Source organism: Peromyscus eremicus, chromosome 9, assembly GCF_949786415.1.
Source record: "Peromyscus eremicus chromosome 9, PerEre_H2_v1, whole genome shotgun sequence".
Lineage (NCBI taxonomy): Eukaryota > Metazoa > Chordata > Mammalia > Rodentia > Cricetidae > Peromyscus > Peromyscus eremicus.
Genome location: NC_081425.1, coordinates 41,820,566 through 41,841,001, shown reverse-complemented (window position 1 = coordinate 41,841,001; position 20,436 = coordinate 41,820,566).

Here is a 20,436-nt window from a genome sequence, read left to right as displayed (position 1 = left end):
TTTATTTATCAACCAATCAGAGCAACACACATTCATAGCATACAGAACAACATTGCACAGCAATGCCACCACATCCTGCAATTATGATCATGGACTCAACCTCTGAAACTGTAACCAGACCGGGTTAAATGTTTTTCTTTGTTAGTGTCACTGTGACCCTAGTGTCTCAGCAATAGAAACACTAATTAAGACAGAGGTTGGTACTAGGCGTGGGGTATTATTGTGATAGGTCTGGCCATGTTTTTGTTTGGAGGAATATGGACTTTGAGACCATGGATTAGAAAAGCAGTTGATTGCTTTAAGTGGGGCTTAATGGGCCATCCTAGTAGGAGTATAGAAGACAGTGGTGCTGAAGGTGACTTGAACTATGGGGTCTTGGCTTAATAGGTGTCAGATGAGAAGAATTTTAGTATGTTGCCTAGAGATAGTTCTTGTGACATTTTGGTGAAGAATGTGACTGCTTTTTGCCCTTATTTGAAGAGTCTGCCTGATACTAAAGTGAAGAGATTTGGATAATTCTGTTGGCAGAGGAAATCACAAAACAGTCATGATGATGATGGACTAAACCTCTGAAACTGTAAGCCATCCTGAACTAAATGTTTTGCTTTATAAGAGTTGCCATGGTCCTGGTATCTCTTTACAGCAATAGAAATCCTAACAAAGACAAGAGGCTTGCTATCTGTCTCCTTAAGTCATAGTCAATAACTTAAATTCTAAAACTCAACTGAGGATTTAGGGAGATCTCCAAGGTCTACCTGGGCAATGCAGAATATGAAAAAAACCACTCTTCTAGGGAACTGATGTGGCTACTGGCTTTATTAGTTTGCATTACTTTGATGGACATTTTGTAAGTCCTGTTAGTTTTATGTGGTCAGGTCAAGTGTTTTAAACCAGATATGCAGAAACTCATCCCACAGCTGATTGCTCTAGAAAGGTTCCGGTAGGAGTTTGAGTATACAATGTATCTGCTAATACAGTTAATTCAGTGCCTTTGAAATGATTTCTTTTTAAAGCTTATTCATTTTGAACAATACAAAACACATAAATAACACTCATCCCTTTCTCCTTTTTCTGTTTGAGACAGGGTTTCATGTAGCCCAGGCTAGCCTATAACTTATTATGTAGTTGAAGTTAACCTTGAATTTCTTTTTTTTTTTTTTTTTAATTTTTATTTTGCAATACAATTAAGTTCTACATACAGGCACAGATTCCCTTGTTCTCCCCTCTCCCGCCCCCCCTCACCTTCCCCCCAGCCCGCCCCCCATTCCAATCTCCTCCAGGGCAAAGCCTTCCCCACAGACTGAGATCAACCTGGTGGACTCAGTCCAGGTAGGTCCAGTCCCCTCCTCCCAGGCCGAGCCAAGCGACCCTGCATAGGCCCCAGGTTTCAAACAGCCGACTCATGCAATGAGCACAGGACCCAGTGCCAGTGCCTGGATGCCTCCCAAACAGATCAGGCCAATCAACTGTCTCACCCACTCAGAGGGCCTGATCCAGTTGGTGACCCCTCAGCCATTGGTTCATATTTCATGTGTTTCCGTTTGTTTGGCTATTTGTCTCTGTGCTTTATCCGACCTTGGTCTCAACAATTCTCTCTCATATAAACCCTCCTCATTCTTGCTAATTGGACTCCCAGAGATCCACCTGGGGCCTAGTCATGGATCTCTGCATCCAGATCCCTCAGTAGTTGGATGAGGTTTCTAGCACGACAATTAGGGTGTTTGGCCATCCCATCACCAGAGTAGGTCAATTCGGACTGTCTCTTGACCATTGCCAGCAGTCTGTTGTGGGGGTATCTTTGTGGATTTCTGTGGGCCTCTCTAGCACTTTGTTTCTTCCTATTCTCATGTGGTCTTCATTTACCATGGTCTCCTATTTCTTGTTCTCCCTCTCTGTTGTTGATCCAGCTGGAATCTCCCACTCCCCCAAGCTCTCTTTCCCTCGACCCTCGCCCTTCACTACCCCCACTCCTGTCCAGGCTGTTCATGTAGATCTCATTCCATTTCTCTGTCATTGGGCGATCCCTGTGTCTTTCTTGGGGTCCTGTTTTCCAGGTAGCCTGCCTGGTGATGTGAGTAGCAGTCCAGTCATCCTTGTTCTACATCTAGTATCCTGTTATGAGTGAGTACATACCATGTTTGTCTTTCTGAATCTGGGATACCTCACTCAGGATGATTTTTTCTAGGTCCATCCATTTGTCTGCAAACCTCATGATGTCATTGTTTTTCTCTGCTGAGTAGTATTCCATTGTGTATATGTACCACATTTTGTTTATCCATTCTTCAGTTGAAGGGCATCTAGGTTGTTTCCATGTTCTGGCTATTACAAACAATGCTGATATGAACATAGCTGAACAAGTGCTCTTGTGGTGTGGTTGAGCATTCCTTGGGTATATGCCCAAGAGTGGTATAGCTGGATCTTGGGGGAGATGGATTCCCAATTTTCTAAGAAAGCGCCATATTGATTTCCAAAGTGGTTGTACAAGCTTGCATTCCCACCAGCAGTGGAGGAGAGTTCCCCTAGCTCCACATCCTCTCCAGCATAAGGTGTCTTCAGTGTTTTTGATCTTAGCCATTCTGACAGGCGTAAGGTGGTATCTCAGAGTTGTTTTGATTTGCATTTCCCTGATGATTAGGGATGTTGAGCAATTCCTTAAATGTCTTTCAGCCATTTGAGTTTCCTCTGTTGAGAATTCTCTGTTTAGTTCTATAGCCCATTTCTTAATTGGACTGTTGGGCATTTTGATGTCTAATTTCTTGAGTTCCTTATATATTCTGGATATCAGTCCTCTGTCAGATGTGGGATTGGTGAATATCTTTTCCCATTCTGTAGGCTGTCGCTTTGCTTTGTTGACCGTATCCTTTGCCCTACAAAAGCTTCTCAGTTTCAAGAGGTCCCATTGATTGATTGTTTCTCTCAGTGTCTGTGCTACTGGTGTTCTATTTAGAAAGTGGTCCCCTATGCCAATGCGTTCAAGACTACTTCCTACTTTCTCTTCTAGCAGGTTCAGAGTAGCTGGGTTTATGTTGAGGTCTTTGATCCACTTGGACTTAAGTTTTGTGCACGGTGATAGATATGGATCTATTTGCAGCCTTCTACATGTTGATATCCAGTTTTGCCAGCACCATTTGTTGAAAATGCTTTCTTTTTTCCATTGTGCACTTTTGGCTTCTTTGTCAAAAATTATTTGTTCATAGGTGTGCGGATTAATGTCAGGGTCTTCAATTCGATTCCATTGGTCCACATGTTGGTTTTTATGCCAGTACCAAGCTGTTTTTATTACTGTAGCTCTATAGTACAGCTTGAAGTCAGGGATCGTGATGCCTCCAGAGGTTGTTTTATTGTACAGGATTCTTTTGGCTATCCTGGGTTTTTTGTTTTTCCATATGAAGTTGAGTATTATTCTTTCCAGGTCTGTGAAGAATTGTGTTGGTATTTTGATGGGGATTGCATTGAATCTGTAGATTGCTTTTGGTAAGATTGCCATTTTTACTATGTTAGTTCTGCCTATCCATGAGCATGGGAGATCTTTCCATTTTCTGACATCTTCTTCAATTTCTTTTTTCAGGGACTTAAAGTTCTTGTCATATAGGTCCTTCACTTGCTTGGTTAGTGTTACCCCAAGGTATTTTATGTCATTTGTGGCTATAGTAAAGGGTGATGTATCTCTGATTTCCTTCTCCGCTTTTTTGTCCATTGTATATAGGAGGGCTACTGATTTTTTTGAGTTGATCTTGTATCCTGCTATGTTGCTGAAGGTGTTTATAAGTTGTATCAGTTCCTTGGTGGAATCTTTGGGGTTGCTCAAGTATACTATCATGTCATCTGCAAATAGGGAAAGCTTGACTTCTTCCTTTCCAATTTGTATCCCCTTAATCTCCTTATGTTGTCTTATTGCTCTGGCTAGAACTTCAAGTACTATATTGAATAAGTATGGGGAGAGCGGACAGCCTTGCCTCGTTCCTGATTTTAGTGGAATTGCTTTGAGTTTCTCTCCATTTAATTTGATGTTGGCTGTTGGCTTGCTGTAAATTGCCTTTATTATGTTTAGGTATGTTCCCTGTATTCCTGATCGCTCCAAGACCTTTATCATGAAGGGGTGTTGGATTTTGTCAAATGCCTTTTCAGCATCTAGTGAGATGATCATGTGGTTTTTTTCTTTGAGTTTGTTTATATGGTGTATCACATTGACAGACTTTCGTATGTTGAACCATCCTTGCATCCCTGGAATGAATCCTACTTGATCATGGTGGATAATTGTTTTGATGTGGTCTTGGAGTCTGTTTGCCAGTATTTTATTGAGTATTTTTGCATCAATGTTCATGAGGGAGATCGGTCTGTAGTTCTCTTTCTTTGTTGTATCCTTGTTTGGTTTGGGAATCAGGGTAATTGTAGCCTCATAGAAGGAGTTTCGTAATGTTCCTTCTGTTTCTATTGTATGGAACAATTTAGAGAGTATTGGTATTAACTCTTCTTTGAAGATCTGGTAGAATTCTGCACTGAAACCATCTGGTCCTGGGCTTTTTTTGGTTGGGAGACTTTTAATGACTGTTTCTATTTCGTTAGGGGTTATTGGACTATTTAAATAGTTTATCTGGTCTTGATTTAATTTAGGTATGTGGTAACTATCCAAGTGTTTTAAACCAGATATGCAGAAACTCATCTCACAGCTGATTGCTCTAGAAAGGTTCCGGTAGGAGTTTGAGTATACAATGTATCTGCTAATACAGTTAATTCAGTGCCTTTGAAATGATTTCTTTTTAAAGCTTATTCATTTTGAACAATACAAAACACATAAATAACACTCATCCCTTTCTCCTTTTTCTGTTTGAGACAGGGTTTCATGTAGCCCAGGCTAGCCTATAACTTATTATGTAGTTGAAGTTAACCTTGAATTTCTGATCCTTCTGCCTCTACCTCCTAACTGCTGTTTTTTTTTTTTTTGTTTTGTTTTGTTTTTTGTTTTTTTTTTTAAATGCAGTACTGGGGATTATACCCAGAGCTTCCTACATGCTACATGAGTACTCTCTCAAATGAGCTATGTCTCAGGTCCTGCTCTTCTTGTTTTGATTTTGAGGTTTTATTTTTATTTTTGTACCTCTCTCTCTCTCTCTCTCTCTCTCTCTCTCTCTCTCTCTCTCTCTCTCTCTGTGTGTGTGTGTGTGTGTGTGTGTATGCTATATCCATCTGATTGTCAACAGAGGCCAGAAGAAAGTGTCAGATTCCTTGGACCCGGAGTTACAAATGGTTGTGAGTCTCTAGATATGGGTACTGGGAACTGAAATTAGGTCCTCTCAAAGAACAATACATGCTCTTAACAGCTGAGCCATCTCTCCAGCCTCCTCCCCTATATTTTAAAGGATGGTTTCCTCTCATTTCAAACTAAGAATCTACAGTCTCTTTTAAGATTTCATGAGTTGGTATTTACAAGCAATGTTAAATCAGACTTAAATGAAGACTGTGTTTTTCACATGTGAGACAGTGCGATGTGTTAAATTTGGAAGCTGGAAAATTTGGCTGTGGTTGTCTCTGCAACACAGTACCACACATCTTTGCATTGTTAGCTGGTATCTGGTATTGTTGTTGATGATGCTGTTTGCTTGTTTGTTTTATAAGGATTTATTTTTTAAATTTACTTTTTAACTTTTTATTAATTCTGAGAATCTCATTAAATGTATTTCATCATTCCCACTGGTCCCCTAAATCCTTCAAGATCCATCCCTTCCACCTTGACATCCTGTCTACTCCAGTTGGTGCAGCTCATAGACTCTTGGCTTGAGGCCATTCACGGGCGTTCAGTTGACTTACTAGGAACCATACCCTTAAAGAGAGTAGACTTTTCCCTTAGTTAGAGGTGGGGGCTCATGAACCCCTTATGTTCCATGCAGGGAAGTGACTGTGCTGACCTTGTGCACAGGCAACCACACGTGCTGTGAGTTCATGAGTGCATCAGCCCTGCCATATTCAAAAGATACTGTTTCACTCTGGTTCTGGTATTTATTTAATGCAGCCCCACCTCCAGAAAAACAGTATCAGAAAACCTTCCCATAAGTAGCCCTATGACCTCCAGAAGGCAGCCGAGAATGTGATGCACTACTTGATGTAGTGTAGGTTATGTCTTGGGCAGTAGTCCAACTTTTCCCTAGTCTTTATTCACTAGGGAGTGAAATTATTGCCTCATAAAACAAGAGAAATGCCCAGTTATTTCTTAAGTAGGACCCCATTAACTTTATCACGGCCACCAGTTTTGTTCACAACATTAAAATCTTTCCAGCTTGCGGCAAGGAGGATGCTACATTCCCAGCTGGGTTTAGTGATCCAAAGACAATTATTTTGAAAACATATATTTCCTTGAAAGACCCAATTTTGAAAGAACCAATTCTTAGAATGATGTTCAAATGAATCACTGGATTCAGAATGGCATTTTTCTTTGAAAACCTTTTGCCTATGTCAAAGCTATCAGGCAGGAAATGAAGAAGTGAGCCTTGATGTTAAGGGGAATTTATAATTGAGACAGTTTTATTACCAAATACCTTACATTGTTTCGCCATAAAATTATTGAATTAAAGTTTAATCTATTTGGAAAATCAGGATCGACATCTTCAATTTTCACCTTAAAGTTGACATTGTAGAGACTATTTCTTTAGGCCATAATGAAAGTTATAGCTCCCTCCTCCTTCATGTGTAAACAGACCACATGACTGCTCCAAGTATTATTAAGAGGAAGGTTTTTTGTTTTGTTTTGTTTGTTTTTCGAGACAGGGTTTCTCTTTGTAGCTTTGCGCCTTTCCTGGAACTCACTTGGTAGCCCAGGCCGGCCTTGAACTCACAGAGATCCGCCTGGCTCTGCCTCTCGAGTGCTGGGATTAAAGGCATGCGCCACCACCACCCAGCCAAGAGAAAGATTTTTATTGTAGATGTGAGAGAAAGAACCACTAGAGGCATCGGGAAGAGTCCAGATCACAGAGAGAAAATAATAGAGTAAGCAAGGCCGGCAGACTGGGGCTTGGCCATGAGAAGAGAGAGAAGGGAGAAGAGCAAGAGATGAAAAGAAAGACAAGACCAAGAGAGGGTAAAAAGAGGGACCAAGAGAGAAAGATGAAGCAGAGAGCGCAGCCTAAATAGCAGGGTTATAAGGAGAAATGAGGAGCTGGGTGTAGGAATCCCGTGAACTGGAGAAGTTTAGAGAAAGGGACAGGCTGAGAAGATCCAGAGTGCTATGAACCCTGAAATGATACTGAGGCAGTCTGCAGGCCAGTGTGTGCTTTGTCATGCTAATAGGCACCACAGATTGCCATTTGTCCCTTCCACCAGTGTTATGGAAATGGCTCCTTTGGGAGAGAGGAATCTATCTCACAAGTTCCTGAGGAATGCTGGCTCTGGCCTAACTAGAATTTGGACCTGACACTTGGTAGGCAAATGGAAATGCAGTTCTTGCCCACAAAGTCTGGTGAGAGTGAACTGAGTTCACCTGAGTTGGTGTGATGCTTTCTGTAAAAGGAAAGCACAAAAGTAAATTAGATTTCCCTCTATGCTGCTTTGGTTACAGTAACACAATATGTTAGGATTTGCCAAGAGTTAAGAGCAGGTTTTAGTAAGGATGGTGTCATTCTCTCAAACTCATGAACGTACTCCTGGATCTTACTTAGCTTGAACCAAACCATTTAGATTCAGTTCTTCGTTTTTCTTTATGGAAGATAATTTTTCCATATAATATTTTCTGATTATGGTATTCACTCTCATTTCCTCCCAGATCCTCCCTACTTCCCCACCCACCCAACCGCAGGACATTTCTCTCTCTCTCTTTAGGAAACAAAGAAAAAAAAAAGGCAAACAAACCAGAACAAAAGAAAAAAAGAAAAAGCACTAGAAACACACACACACACACACACACACACCATAAAAACACAAAAGCAAAAGACCAGTAAGATAATAATGCTCAAACAAAGTAATATGAGACAAAAAAAAATCTTCAAAAATACCATTGACTTCTTTTGTCTTAGCTATCTATTGCCGTGCATTGGGCCTACCTGTAAGTGTGAAAAAACCAATTATTTCCTTTGTAAACTATTGTGAATTGGAGCTAGGTTTTTGCTTAGCGGCGGGACCTGGTGTCCACTTCCTCCTCTGAGCCCTGGGACCCTGTCTGGCTTGGACATGTGCAGGCCCTGTGTATGCTGGCAGTTTCTGTAAGATTACATGTGTATCAGTCCTTTTAAGTCTAGAAAACACTGCTTTCTTGGGGTCCTCCCTCCCCTCTCTTACAATCTTTCTGCCTCCTCTTCTGCACGGTTCACTGAGACTTGGGGGAAGGGTTTTGATGAAGACATCCCATCTAGGACTGAGTGTTCCAAGATCTCTCACTCTCTGCACTTTGTCCAGTTATTGGTTTTCACACACACTGCAAGAGGAAGCTTCTCTGGTGATGACTGAGAAGACATTGATCTACGCATATAGCCAAATTGGGCCTGGAATTTATATAACTATGTCTGAGCTAATTTTTACAAGGATATATAGACAGAATTTGGTAAGAGTTCCTGTAATGGTATCTGAACTAGGCTCCTTCAAGAGTGGACACCAAGACTAAAATTGTGATGGAGTCAATCAGAGAGAAGAGAAAAGTTAATAAAGAGTTATTAAATGGTATATAAGCCTTTGTACAATAGGAAGAGGGCAACGTAAGGGGGTGACGCAGCTTGGTCCACTGAAGTACTCAATGAAACCAAGGTAATGATCTGGAAACTGTCCCCTGGAATGGTAGGAACTATTCTTCACTAGTGGAATGCTTCCCATAAAGGTACTAACTATCCTATAATACTGAGGAGGTTTTCACAGGATCGGAGAAGTCTTGCTTGGAAAGCAGACAGATATAACAGGAAGCTATTCCTGAATTTAGAGTATGAGGTAGTTTGCTTGTGTATGCCTGGGCTTTACCCCCAACCGCCCCCCCCCCAACCCTCTCCAGGTATAAATAAGCACCTGTTTTGAGGTGAGGAAATGGAAAAGAAATATTTCTTTCATTATTTGCCAGAAGTTCTTTTATGGAATTAATTTTTCATTTCTTGGGAGCAATACAGATAATTCACATAATGTTAAGAGGCAACCAAGCGTGAGATTGTGTGTCAATGAATGGCCACAATGTAGAAATAAATGGATCCGCTGGTAATAATCCATTTAAGACATTCCTTTGTGGGTAAGAGAAAAGTTCAGAATACAAGTCTCCTTTCCCCAGATTCAGGAAATTGCTTTCCAAAAGTGGCTTTGATTTCAGGAAGAAACTCAGTAGTGCTAAACAAATCAGAGTCAAAAAGGACAGGGGGATTTTAATTGTTCTGTTTGAGGATCAACCTGTGATGACAATTAGCAATAAACTATTTTCCCCTCTCTTAGAGTTGAAATGTAAAATGGAAGAAAAACACTTTCTTAAGTTTCCAAAGTAGTAACTCATGGCAGCATGCTCACCCCTTTTCAGAAGCAGAGCATTGTCATAAACCTTCCTTTGATGATCCCCCCAACTCTATCACCAATATTTGGGATCTACAAAAGCAAACTAAAATAAATACTTGGGGCACTTATTTGAAACCATAGAAGAAGAAATCATGTTCTTTCTCTAAAATTCATGGGGCAAAATTATCTTACATTATTAGTGTGACACTAGACAGTGAGGCTGACTGAAGGTTTCATGGAGAGAGTCTGTCCTTGACAGACATATGCTTTCACGTTCATACCAGTGCATGGATGTAGCATGTAGAATTTGATATTTGTTTTGTGTTAAACTGAGCACCTCATTTTTATTTCAGTTAACTCCCTTGTACATTCATGGTACTTGAAAGACATGTGAGGGAATTAATGATTTTTAGCAGAGGGGTTTGAAAGCAAGGGAGAAGAATACACTAGAGTTCGTTCATGTGGTTTTGGAAGTAGGTCCTTGGAAACACAAGTCCTTTTCCTTTTCTTCTGTGACCATGAAGTTGGTTCTGAGGAAAGGGTTTGCAGGCAACTATTGGCCCCTTGTTTGCCTGAAAACACATGACATTGGGATGAAAACTCTACGTCTTTCTTTTGTGCTGTACCTTTGATTGAAACGATTCCTGTCCTTGTATAACAGAGTAGTGGACTTCTCTGAGTGACCAGAGATGATTGAGACAGTCACTAACGCTCTGAGCAAACATGAGCAGTGCTCAGTTGACTGGCTGCTGGCTGTCACAGCCTGCTGAACTTCAGGAGCTAGATAGCCTCAGACATTTCTTAAAAGGAATAAATATATTTCCTATAAATTCATGATTATCATATGCAGAGTATATCACTATTTATGTATGTGTGTTAGTGCTCTCACTGTTTTAAAAATTAATTTTGAGTGAGCATGGAGTCAAATTACTCTGATGAAAACCTTCTACTTAAAAATATTGTCAAGTTTGTACTGTTCTGAATATTAGGGTAGCTGTAGTTTAGACAGGAGAGGGATAACTAGTAGTGTTTTATCTACTTACTTTGAAAGTAGTGTGTCCATAAATTATGATCACCTAGAACTGGGGTTTCAATGGTGTTTCCAAGACTATGTTTCGCTTTTATTTCTTTCTGTGATTTCCTTTGCCTTCTGTACTGGCTATGAGACTTGTGCTCCCAAATTATTCATTATGTTCTACTGTTGGGAGCTGTAGGACAACCGATTATTTGTTTCTGAAAACAAAGGGCCATTTGCATCTATAGAGTGGGGGCTTAATGAAATCCCTAGGACATACTCTCAATGCATTTCATTCCATGTCTGGATGAGTCTGAATATTTAACTCTTTGTAAGATACTTGTTACTGATTGAAGGGTTTAAACTTCTGAACTGGAATAGAAGATAACAGAGGTTTGGCTTGACATGGTGCTATATGAAATTTAAGCAATATTTTCCTGTTGAAAACAGCATCTTGCTAATAGTTTCTGTAGAATTCTCATTAAGAAAAATCATTCAATTCTAGACCCATGCAGGTCCCATGCATGCTTCTCCTGCCTCTGTGAGTTCATATGTGTCAATCCTTTTGTTTTAGAGGGCCTTACTTTCTTGATGTCCTCCATCCCATCTGGTTCTTACATTCTTTCTGTATCCTCTTCTACCTGGTTCCCTATTTCCTGAGGGAATGGATTTGATGGAGACATACCACTTAGGGATAAGTGTTCCAAGGTCTTTCGCTCTCTTTATAAATTTTGGCTATGTGTCTTTGTATTTGTTCCCATCTTTGGCAGGAGGAACTTTCTCTGATGATGGCTGAGCAAGGCACTGATCTATGAGTATAGCAGAATACCATTAGGAGACATTTGATTGCTATGTTTTGTTGTTGTGGTTTTCTTTTGTTTGTTTTTTTGAAAACAGTAGTATTTGGTTTTACCTTAGGTCACTGGGAATCTAGTCTTTGGTTTTGGTCACCCAAGCAGTGTTCATATGGGTTCCATCATATGGAGTGAGCCTTAAGTCAAATAAGGTATTGGTTGGTGACTCCCACAAGCTTTGTGCCACCACTGTCCTAGCATATCTTGCAGGCTGGACACCACTGTAGTCCAAAGGTTTTTTGGCTGGCTTGTTTACCTTTCTCCTTGGTAGTAAGCAGAATACATTCCTATACAAAAGAGGCTAGAACTTAGGGGTGAAGACTCTATGTAGTCACCAGTTTGACTTCTTCATGTTCAATGAGTTGTGTAGGTGTTGTCTTTAGCAATGGGGGTTTGTTGTCAATTTGTGGAGAGCAACTTATAGTCTTGGGAACAGCCTGGGTTGTTTGGGGGGTATCATGGGGCCCCTTTAGCCAACAACACAACTAGGTGTAACCCAATCACAGCACTGGAAGCTTTATTTAGTGGCCTGCAAGGAGAAGTGGGCACATGTCTCCATCCTTATGCCAGAAGCAATCTTCAATTGATAACCACTTGAAAGCGAAAATTTAGTTTCCTCCATGGGAGTCTTGCTGTGGATGATTGATTGATAAATAAAACACTGATTGGCCAGTAGCCAGGCAGGAAGAATAGGCAGGACTAGCAGAGAGAAGAATTGAGAGAACAGGAAGACAGAGAGGAGGAGATGTCAGTCTGCTGTCCAGGGAGCATCATGTAAAGGCAGCAGGTAAAGCCATGCAACTCATGGCGACATATAGATTAACAGAAATGGGCTGAGTATAAGAGTAACAGCTAGACAATGGTAGGCCTGAGCAGTTTAAATAATATAAGCATCTGTATGTTTATTTTGTAAGTGGGCTACGGGACTGCTGGGGCTTGGCAGAACCCGAAGAGAAAAATTCAAGCTACAGTCTCACTGTGGAAACAAATTATTCTTTTTTTTTTAAATTTTTTTAAAAAATTTTATAATTTGATTTAATTTTACATATCAGCCATGGCTTACCCTGTCCTCTCTCTTCTCCTGCCCCCCCTCACCCTTCCCCCACCCCACCCCCATTCCCATCTCCTCCAGGGCAAGGACTCCCCTGAGGATTCAGCTCAATCTGGTAGATTCAGTCCAGGCAGATCCAGTCCCCTCCTCCCAGGCTAAGCAAAGTGTCCCTGCATAGGCCCAGGTTCCAAACAGCCAGCTCATGCACTAAGGACAGGTCCCAGTCCCACTGCCTGGGTGCCTCCCAAACAGTTCAAGCTAACTGTCTCACTTATCTAGAAAGAAAGCCCGAACTGACCTACTCTGGTGATAGGATGGCCAAATACCCTAACTGTCATGCTAGAAACCTCATCCAATGACTGAGGGAACTGGATGCAGAGATCCACAGCCAGGCCCCAGGTGGAGCTCCAGGAGTCCAGTCAGCGAGAAAGAGGAGGGATTGTGTGAGTGAGAATTGTTGAGACCAAGATTGGAAAAAGCACAGGGACAAATAGCCAAACTAGTGGAAACACATGAGCTATGAACCAATAGCTGAGGAGCCCCCAACTGAAACAAATTATTCTTAAGAGTAGTCTGCGTGTCATCAGTAGATGGCCAACAGAAAACAAATTTAACAGCATCTTTGGAGATTCATTGCATCATAATATTGTACCAGGGTTTTCCTTTTTAAAAAACTTTAGCACACACACACACACACACACACACACACACACACACACACACATATTTCTTCTCTCTTTTTATCCTACAAGTCTTTTGTATATAAATTATAGCTTCCAGCTTAGTGTTTTAATGGGATTCTTGGGTGTGTGAATGAGTGGATCTGTATTTTTTGTGCTTTCTCTTGGGCTCTTTTTCTTCTGTTTCATTTGTCCAATTCTGGTATGTTAGCTTTATTTTATCGTATTATTTTATTTTATTATTATTCTTTTTTTAAGATTTATTTATTTATTATGTATATGGTGTTATGCCTGCATGCATCCCTGCAGGCAAGAAGAGGGCACCAGATCTCATTCTGGATGGTAGTGAACCAACCTGTGGTCCTGGGAATTGAACTCGGGACCTTTGGAAGAGCAGCCAGTGCTCTTAACCTCTGAGCCATTGCTCCAGACCTTTTATTATTATTCTTTAGAAACTTATTTGTTTTCTAATGAGAGACATAAAGGGTGTGGATCTGGATGGGAGGTAGGTAGGAAGGAACTGGGAAGAGTGAGGGAAGGGAAATCATAATCAGGATATATTCTGTGAGGAAAAAATCTATTATTAATAAAAGGAAAAAGAAAAACGTAAAGCTGTTCAGGTATCTGGAAAGGTGGAACCCACAATAATATGGAGAACTAAGAATAACCTTTTTAAAAACCCTGTTGAGAATTCTACTAATGGCTAAAGTAGTACAACTCTGTGGGCTGAGCTATTAAGTACTTAGGACAGATCAGTTCAAAACCTGGATGCCTTGTGCTGCGTAACTTTGCCAATGTACTTGACCTTTTGAAGGTGTCTCTGTCTATTTACTTATAAAATGATGACACAACAGATTCATAGGTTGCTGTGAAGTTTAAATGGATTAATACAGGCATTGATAATCTCTGAATAATGAATTTTGGAACATGGCAACTTCCCAAAATGTTAACTGCTACTTTTTAGTGGCCCAGTAACACTGTGCCTGCATAGATGGAAATGCTTTTTGTCCCCTCTTAATCTCTGGGCTCTAAATCTGTTGAACAGAACAAAAGTGGTTGTTTGGTGGCACACTGTCCTTCTGGAGCAGCCATTGTGTTGCTCCAACTCCCAACTGTATATGGATCTTACTTGGTGCAAGACAAAACACAACTCTGTTGATTGCACTGATTGCTATTATTTTACTATTGGCTTATGCCCACTGGGTTCTCATGGTTGTCTCAACTCTTAATTTTCACTAAACATGCATGTGTTATAATGTCATAACCAAGCTGTAGTAAAGTCTTCTTGGTTACATAAGAGGAACTAAAGTTCAAAAGTAAGAAGTGAATAAGCGTTAAAATAGAGAACGGCTCTTTGACTTGGAGCCCAGACATCTATGTGGTGTGGTAACCCTCAAAGAAGACTTACCTCTACTGTTCTCTCTGCCTTTCATAGCTTCCAGTGCAGCCATGTTGGATATCTTTTAAAGGAGTTGGTAATAGATCCACTAGACAAGTTGTCTCTAGCAGCTATCATTTCTCTATACTATCACTCCAACTTGTGAAGGAATGTGGTAAAGGGAAATTTGCCATACTTATGCAGAGATGAATTATGGAAAGAAGAGACAACTCATTAAGAAATTTAAATTCTGGTTCAATGTTTTGAATGCATTGATCTTGATTTGTATCTACTATGAATCCAACCACCTGTATTCTTATTTGTATGTTCTGACATTAATATATATATCTTATTTATTCCTGTAACATAAAGTTCATGCTGTCAATAGGTGCAGATTAGTATAAAAGTTAAAACTAAGGTATTGTATACTCAAATTATGCACATAGATAAATGTTTATTGCTGTCTTAATATTGTCAATTCTTCTTTATTTATTATCCAGGTGAGTCTCTAATTGATCAATATTTTCTTTTCTTCTTGAATCATATGCTCAGCAGAATAAAGTTTGTTCCTTACAGTAGATTTGTTAGTTCAATGAGTATGAGTTAGAAGCTATCTCAGGAAAGGCCATGTTACAGTTAGTGTGCAATAAATGAGGCCAAGTTAGGTACAGCATAGGATAAGTATTGTTATTTGTGGCTGGCCAGTTGTCCACTTAGTAATGTTCCTGCTTATATTCTGTCCTCTGCTCTGCATTGCAGAGGTTGAAAACCTGTGAACTGTATTTTCGCAGATCACTTATCCATAGGGTTCTAGGTCAGATTTTATATAAAAGGCACAGGTGCAACACTTCAAGAAAGGGAGTGGAAAGCAGGAGACATCCTGTTCTCCACAAGTAGGAGAGAGCCAGCAGACAGGATGTAGAAATCTCCTCTGGCACTGCTCTGAATTTCTTTCCTTATTGCCTAGGCACTGTTATTCTGGCCTGCAAGCAGTTTCTCTGTGTTCCAGCAATTTCCTGACTCACGCCTAGTAACAAGTGTGAGGATTCTGAGCAGCTGTGCACATCCTACCCTTTTATCCTTTTCGTCACCAACGTCCCTGTATTGAACCCCTGCTTGTCTTCAAAGCCTAGATCACTTTTGTCTTTGCTGAACAGACTCTCACCATTACACTCACATTAACTAAGATGAATTCACTGTGAACATTATCAAGACCCCTCACCTTTCTGCCTTCTCATTCTTGAAATGAAAAGCAGGGTTACATTTTCTGGCATTCTGATTCTAGCCCAAATGGCCTTCAGAAAGAGATGGGCTTGCTGTAGCAAATGTTAATTATATAAGAATTTGATGTGGTCAGTTCTGGCATAAAGAACTGATACTACATTTAAATACGGATTTTACATAAAACATGTGAGTTTGAACACTCTGTTAACGTCCGAAGATTTTGAAAACACCAGGTTAGTATTCCTCCATACAAGCAGTTGGCTGGGGAAAGATAGCCACTACATCTAGCCTCTCATCATCCAATAGCCTTCCAAGGCTTTGTCAGTTACCCTGCACCACACAGGCACACCTCCTCCCTTGCAGTAGACAGCTATTATCCCGACCTTATGCTTCTGTCAAAAGAAGGAAAAGCACTGGTAGAAAAGGAGAAGCTAATGATTGTTTTTTTAAAAATCAGAAATGCATTGTTTTTTGTGCAGACTACTTCTATAAATTTACCCCAAACCCTTCACTCACTTATTTCATGTTTGATTCCAACAAGTGTTTAAATTTGTGAGATTTGGTCCAACTTCCGGTTCTAGGTCCCCCCACCCCCCACCCCCATTATATTTGGGTCACAAAGAAATATTTTAAAACTACTTACTGGTTGCTTCCTCAGGGGGAAATATGCAAGAACACAATCATCCAATATTCTGATCACATGTTTCTTTGAAGTCTGCGTGCAGATGGTTAAATAAGATCTTTTGCTCTAAATCTGCATGTACTTATCACAAAAGGGCCTGTTCAGATTCAACAGGCCTGGCAGGTACCCAATATTCTGCATTTCTGACACGCAGGTGATGTTAAGGCTATTTTTACAAGGGCCATGATTTTGTAGCAAAGTTCCAGGGCTCTTTAAGTATTTTTGAACATTAACCCCCCCTAGATAAAACTTTAAAGAGAAAGGCATATGCCTAGGCAGTGGTATTCTTAAGCAGCTCTCCTCTGATGGGGTTGGCGGCGTCTGTTCTTTGTCAATGGACATTGATTGAGATAAGCAGGGGCAGGTGGAAAAGGCTGTTGGAGGTGCCTGGGCATCAGGTGCATGTTGAAATAGAGAGAGGTGGTGCCAGCTAAGGAGGCAGGATATTGCCAATGACAAACAATTTTATTTTCCTAAGACTAGGCAATTCTTCGTATGTGTAGTAACAAGAGTATCAGAGTATCAGTGAGTTAATGCTGCCAAGAAGTTCCCTAACGGCCAGCTGTCTTCAAAACCACACGGATTGCTTTGCAGATGCTACCAGAGATGAGCCTATCTACTGGTCAAATCTGCGGGCAACTATGGATCAGAGAAAATAAAAATCACTAGAAATGAATTTTCTCTCCACTGTTTATCACTTCCATGCAGTATCTCTCGCCCATGCTCCCTTATCATGTAGTCCTGTCTCAAGCAACTAAAGTCACAGAAGTTGCCCTGTTAGAAACTGTACCCATGGCCAGCATTGGTTGGATACTATCTTCGGTTGGTAGTCCATTACAATGTAGCAAAAAACAAAACAAAACAAAACAAAAGAGGACAGTAACACAAAAGACATGTGTCCATGATTTTGCTTCATCCAGGTTTCAAAGAAAGAACTGAAAGCTGAACTTCAATGGTGTCAGATGAGTGGAATGGTTCTTACAAATGATATCACAGCCAGGGTCATTAATGCTCCTCTCTTTTCACCTTACATTTGCAACCTCCGTGTGCATGCCCCTAATTAGTACAGTTTGAACTGAGAAGATTTCTGTAGCCAAATGTGTAGAAAATTTCCAAAGAAGCATTTTCATTTTAAAGAGATCTTAAAACACTACCCGAATAAGCACCCCCCTTTAAAAATTCTATTCCTGCAGGGGAAAAGTAATTATATGCATTTAGATATGGTTGACTTTTGCAAGAAAAAAATCCTTAGTTGACACTGCCTAATCACGAGGAATTATTTCATAATTATGAAATAATAATAGCCCTAAAACTAAAGTTCAAAGAAACCCTTCAGTAAAAATTAGCTCCTAGTGCTTATATGTACTTACTAAATGGTGTCTTAAAATAAAATTTGCAGTGATTTCTTTCTGTTAATTTTACAATTAAACTTTTCTATCTAGTCATTAGTCAGCCATCATCTTTTGTTCCTTGACTTATGAACATCTGGTAGAATTATGCATAAATGGACATGACATTTATAATACATGTCACAAAACTTTTGGATTATTGCTCTTCCCTGGATGACTCACTTTAGAGAGGAAGAAGAAGGGGATATAGTCCTTCAGAACACTAAGAAATTAGACGTCTGGGTGACAAGTAGTGAGTGCCGTCTTGAGTAGCCAGCAGCTGCAAATGACCCCTTTTCAGATGAGGTCATCAGCTCTAAGACACCATTTTCTTCATATAATAGACATGTGCATCTGCCATTCAGTTGGGGATGCCAAAGAAAATACTTTTTCTGCTTCCGTTGACTCTATTTTTTTTTTTTTTATGAGTTTTCTCTTCTAGCCCGGCCCAGAGAACAGGTGTTCTGTATCTATGAAGGTTGGTTTTACATTGTTTTGCTTTCAAGGGGTGTTTTAAACATTCCTGCTGATGATGTAGCATAAATTTTTCCTGTAATTAGCGTGGCTAATGAACTCCCCACCTATCTTTTAGTAGGCAATTATGGAACTGGTGTATATTATTAGCAGGTTGTGTGTAATGAGGAGAGGAGGACTGGTGATTATGGATTCTGTCCTCATGTCTCTAAGACCAAATCCCAAACGGTTTAATCATCATCACTGTCAACCTTTGCCATATCTTCATTCTACATGCCATATATTATAATGCTGCATTTACATTCCATCTTGACTTTGATATTTGCTCCTTCAGAACAGAGGTGCCCTGATTAGACAAGGCAACTGGCAGCTGAAAAGAGTGTTTTTAAAATGTGCGTGCACCATTCCCAGTTTCCCACTAGCGGCTCTTCTGATTTTTATTTTTACTGAGTCCCCAAGGGTTTTGTGTTGTTGTTTTATGAATATTGGTTTTAATTAGATATGAATGGATCTAATTCAAAAAGTGACAGTTGTCAGCAACTTCTGTTTATATGAGGTCCATTTTTTTTTTTTAATGAGGTAAAGTCAAGCAGTCAAGAAGGAAGGGGGACTTTTCATGCAGAAAGCAAGGTTATTGAACATCCTAGTGTACACTCACTGTGTGCACTAATTTATATTCCACAAAGTCCTCTTGTAAGATTTTTATATCCTACCTACAATTATTGCTGTCCTCTTTTCAAATTCCTTTTTTTCTCTTGTCATTTCATGTCAGATATTGCCTTAATAATATTGGCAGTTATAAATGTCAGGAATCACACTTATCAATCAATCATTAAGTTTCAAATATCTATTAGTTATCTATGGGCATATAAATGTGATAACTGGATACAGAATAAATAAGGACAGTTTCAATGTACGAAGAAACAGAAAATAATTGCCCAGGTTCAAAATAGGAGACATGGTTTTTCATTAAAATTTACAAAAGTGTAAGTACATTTTTTAAAGTAAAAAAAAATTATCCACATACTATATTGGTAGGAAATACAAAGAAATTAGTACCAAGTCTTTGCTTTCTAGTTCAGTATAATTCTAATCAGAGAAATTGGATAATAGTTTATAAAAAAAGATATAAGAACCATATTTGAGGACATATTTAATATATAACACTGATCAAATAATTCCAATTAGGGAAATTGGATGATAGTTTATAAAAAAGGTGTGAGAACCATATTTGAGGACATATTTAATATATAATACTAATCAAATTATAGTCTTAAGGCATTGGGTGATTACTTGCCCAATGATGCTCTATATATTTAGTATTATGGTTCCAGAGAGGAAGCACTGTCTGCTGTCTGGAGCTCTCCTGGACAAAATTACAACTAGTCCTGTAATTTAACCTTATATTAACTCTGCTATATAATGGTCAAGATCAGAAAATTAATGTGTCCACTCCAGGTCAGTGCTTTGAATATAAGATACAATTTTCCCCCTGATTTTCAGGGAAGGGTACGTTAGGTTTTTAGAACTTTCTCAAATGTCAAACTCAATTATTACAAGAGGCTGAGAGCGTTAGAAAAACCACAGCTATTAAAGCTAACAAATTTTGGTATGGCACACAAGGCTTTTGTTTGAAAACAGAAATGAACACTGATTAACTTAGTAGAAAGAATTTTTTTGGTAGCTTAGAGAAGAGAAGAAAGTCTTGAAGACAAAACCTGGTGGCAAACAGAAGATCTAGGTAGCTGGATGACTGTACTTGGAGCTGTCTTTGCTAGACGCTTACATGCTAGGTATTGGATCTCTTCACCATTGCTCTGAGCACTAAGAAAACCTCTTTCTGTCTTGCATTTTTAAGCATTACAGAGCAGAGGAGAAGTTACAGCTTGACTAATTCTGTGTTGTGGGCATGCATCTTCCTTGCCAGAGAGGCCCCTACTGCTTCTTTGATATATATGATGAAAGATATTAACACAGTGATCATACTTTGACCAGGGGAGGATGGTAATAAGGAGAGGCAATGCATAGTAGGGATTCTCATAAACTCTAAAAGGATATGGTTATTTATGGTGTATTCCATATGTAAAGTATCTGCTGGCTGCATTATGTTTCACAAAGTTGGAGAACCGGAGCTTTCTACCAGGGGATGCATAAAAGTGCATTCCCCCTGCTCAGGAAAGGTGTTGGAGTGGTGCTGACCATTGTGTGAAAAGAGTCCACTTCACCTGGGTTCCAGCGACACG